Below are 4,267 nucleotides of genomic sequence, written 5' to 3' on the forward strand. Positions count from 1 at the left end.
GCATGTGGCAAGTTTTCCAATAGTGTAAGCTTATGTTCGTGTTGCTAAGAGCAAGACAGGTACAGGGGCACCAGTTTAATAATCCCACCTAGGGCACCATAAATCCTAAGGACGGCCCTGCACGCACGCGCACACACACACACACAGACTGTCCCCTGATTGTGACGTTTATGTGCACTGTGAGTTGCAGCCCCTAGAAGGCGATGTTGCTCACACTCTCAGCCAGTCCGTTTGACTGGGAGAGATTTTCCCCAGCCCGTCCCCGTCCTTTCCAGCTCCCCCATCCTCTCAGTGGCTCCATCCCCAGCTCTCTCATTCCAGATACGCTTCTGCTGCCCCGGAAGCTTCAGGGGTTACGGGTTCCTCCCATCGACTCCTCAACCTGCAGAGAACACTTTCGGGACTGCAAACATCCAATCCAAGAGGACATGCTGTGCGCTGGGTCTGAAGTCAATCGTGATAGCTGCAAGGTGAGCTACTTGGCTTAGGGGGGCAGTACTTTGGGGAACAGAGCCATTGGATCCAAGATGACATGCTGTTGTGCTGGGTCCAGGGGTGACCCTAATGGCCCCTGCAAAGTGAGATACTTGGCTTGGGGGGCAGCACTGGAGCTGCTTGAAATTATCAGGCCCATTGTTCTGTTTGCAAACATTGGTCCTTCCTCCCCCACTCTCAAAAGAGGCCAAGGTGGGTGATGTTTTAATTTGATCTTACTCCGCGTCTCTTTGATGGGGAAAGCAGCTCTCCCAGCACCAGTGCATTCTGGGAGATCTCACAAGTCACCGTAGGCTGGGGGGACACTCTCTGAGCTCCAGCCCCACCGAGCTGAGAGGATTAAACTTCACCTGAACTTTATGCCAGAGCAAACAAACCTAACAAGGGTGGAAGCTCTGCCCCAGCACTGCAGCAGGACATGGCATGGCAGGGAAATGGGTTTTATCCCCGGCTCTGGGATGGGAGTGGGGTCTGGTGGGTTAGAGCAGGGGGACTGGGAACCAGGACTCTTGGGTTCTCTCCCCAGCTCTGGGAGGGGAGTGGGGTCTGGTGGGTTAGAGCAGGGGGGCCTGGGAGCCAGGACTCCTGGGTTCTCTTCCTGCATCTGGTAGAGGAAAAACAGGAGCCTCTTTGTGGGAAGGGAGCCTCTCTGACCACTATGTCCCTCTCTCTCAACCCAGGGTGACTCCGGGGGGCCTCTGGTCTGTCCGAGGAATGGCAACTTCATCTTGGCTGGAATCGTCAGCTGGGGGATTAAGTGCACACAGTCCACACCCATCCCACCACGGGTGTATGTCCAGGTCCCAGTCTATGTCAGCTGGATCCAGAATGTCACGGGTGGCACTGGCCTCTCGATCATCTTTCCTGCCGTACTCAGTGCTGGTACCACCCCATTGGGGTCCCTAAGCAATGGCTTAGTCTGCTCAAGCCTAGCGCTGGCTCTGGCTGCACCGCTCCTTGCTGGGCTCCTGCTGACAGCCCTGTGACCTGTCCCCTGGGGCTCCCACCCACGCCAGCCCCCAGGTAACATGGCAGCCCCACGCCAGCAGGGGTGTGTATAGACCCCAGCACATTGCTGGGGTCTGCAGGACGCGGCTGGGAGACGCTTGTGGATGGAAGCTCAGGGGTGCTACAGAGATGGGGATCGTAGGGGTGGGGTTTTCATCCAGCCCTTCCTGCAGCGCCTTTCGCCCCCCCTCCCCCCCCCGGGGTGACTGGGAAGCTGACGAGGAAGGGCCCCGCAGCCATTCTGATCTCGGGGTTTGTGCTCTGAAAATGGTTGCAAATTCTATCTTCTCCTGGCAGCAACTGCGACTTGCCCCACAGCAGTGGTGCTACCTCCCACTAGGGCCAGTCTTGACACAGCCACAGCCTCCCATAGGCTCTGTGGCTTGGTGTTAGCTGTGGGATGGCAGAGTGCTGGCACTTCCCATCGCGCCAGGTGCTGGACAGACTCCCCCGACCAAGATTGGAGACCTTGTTGTGTTAGGCACTGTACAGACACTGACCAAGATCAGGGTCCCTGGCCACAGACACGCCTTCCCCCCAACTGAGATCAGTCCCTGCATCATGCTGGGCACTGCACAGACCCCCTCCCCAACCAAAACCTGGGTCCCCATCCTGCCAGGCCCAGCTCTGACTCTTCAGACCAAGTGTGACAAAGTGAGAATTTTCTGAAACATTTTTATGGTCCCTAGCTGTGCCTCAGTTTCCCCTGAATGCTGCATTGTCATCCCGTGTGTGGGAAAGGATTATTTGCTCTCAGGGCAGGCTAGAGACACCCCCTGGCCTGTGCTGGGAAATCTGGTCTGTGTCACTATGTCACTCAACCCCAGCCCTGCACTGCCAGTGTGCCCCACTGCACTGCACCCCTGCCCAGTTCCCTCCTGCCCCCTTATACCCAGCAAACCCCATGCCCAGTGGCCCCTCACCCAGAGATCTCCACTACAGATCCCTATGCCAAGCGATCTCCCTCCCTCAGCCCCTCCCTACTGCCCAGTGCCCTTCTCACTGCCCCCCCACTGCCCAGCGCCCCCTCACAGCCCCTCCCCCAACAGCCCAGCACCCCATATTCCTGGGGAAATTCAGCACCAAAAAGTTAAATTCTGTGCAGAATATTTTAAAATTCTGCACAATGTTGTCTTTAAATAAACGTGGAGGCTCCAGTGTGGCAGTGGCAAGCACTGGCCCCTGGCTGCACGGAGGCAGGAGATCCCCGTCCCTGCTCTTCCTAGGATAGGGACTCGGCAGTAAGATACCTGGGTGTGCCTGTCAAAAGGCCACAGGGGAGCGTTTTACGTGATGGCTGGCTGTTAGCCGTGACCCCCAATCCATTTGAATGACAAGAAAGAAAAAGCTGATACCAATTGTTGAGTCCAGCCTCCATCCAGGCCCCTGCCTGCCACCGCTCTGGCCCATCAACCCCAAATGGCCTTTTCCTCTCTCTACAATAGAGCATTTTCCGCTAATCCTGACAAGTAACGAGGTGCTTGGGACGTGCAGTTTAATAAGAAGAGAAATTAGATTCAGGTACCTGGCTTTTTTCCTGCTCTGATTTACACCCCTGGTGGCCATGCACGGCTCAGTGGCATCGTCCTGGGTATAACTCAGCAGCAATTTCAACAATGCTTCAGCAGGGGGGCTGGAGCCGTAAGCCGCCAACGCTCATTTGAACAGTGGCCCTTGGTTTGGATTATTTGAGGCCGGTTTTAAAGGTCTTTCCCGCAGAGGAGGAAGAAGGTGCTCCACTCTTGAAGGGACCGTTCAAATCCCACTCAACTCTGCCCTGTTGGAACTCTCCCTCCTTCAACATGGAGATAGTTGGATCTACAGGGGAAAAAAAATCACGTCCCTTTTCCCTAAATAAACGTTTTCAGCTACTCCAACGTTGTCAAGTGCGAGTCCATCTTCCTCCCCAGCTGAGAGCTTGCTCCCTCCCTTGGTTCTGCAGCCTGATTTCCACTTTCCTGCTCCAGATACATCCTTCTCCTCCTCCCACTGTTTGAGTGTCAGTGTCCTCCTGTTGACACTGGAATGCTGTGAAGGGGGAGGAAAAGCAAACGCCACCTGCTTTTATTTTCCTTTAACTTTCCCTCCACCCCATCCTGGTTGTGTGTGCACCTCTTCCCTCCTCCCAGCCCACTCTGCTGCTGATCCCTGCTGGGGAAGGGAGGAGAGGAATGGGGGATCCTTGGCATCTGGGCTTAAACTTCAGCGAAGAGGGAGGTGGAGTGAAAAGGAGACTAGGAGAGAGATTGCAGGGAGTTGCCGTGGGGGGGGGGGCAGAGCACGTGGGCAGGAGAGGGGCAGGTACAGTGGGGGGCTGCTCGGAACAGCTGCTCTCCCCCAGTCTCCTCCCCTCCGCCGTGAGGCCCAGAGGTTTGCAGCCAAATCTGCAGCAGGATGTTTCCAGCCTGTTTCCTCACGTTGGCCCTGGGAGGTTTATCTGACATCCGAGCTGTTTCCCTTCAGAGGAGAAATCGGGGCTAGGAACCAGGCCTGCTCTTTGCTGCAGTCCCTGTTCTGTGATCTCTGGGATGCTGCCTGGATCATGTTCGAAAGTCCAGACACAGACATGTCAATTCTCAAGCCAGACTGGACCATGCTGATCACCTTGCCTGAGCTCCTGCGCTACCAGCCTGGGAAGGATTCGAGTTGTATCAGTAAATGTTAGGTTTCAGAGGAGTGGCCATGTTAGTCTGTATCCGCAAAAAGAACAGGAGTCCTTATGGCACCTTGGAAGCTAACACATTTATTCGTGGGCTACAGCTCA

The sequence above is a fragment of the Chelonoidis abingdonii genome, chromosome 4 (genome assembly GCF_003597395.2).
Source record: "Chelonoidis abingdonii isolate Lonesome George chromosome 4, CheloAbing_2.0, whole genome shotgun sequence".
Taxonomy (NCBI): domain Eukaryota; kingdom Metazoa; phylum Chordata; order Testudines; family Testudinidae; genus Chelonoidis; species Chelonoidis abingdonii.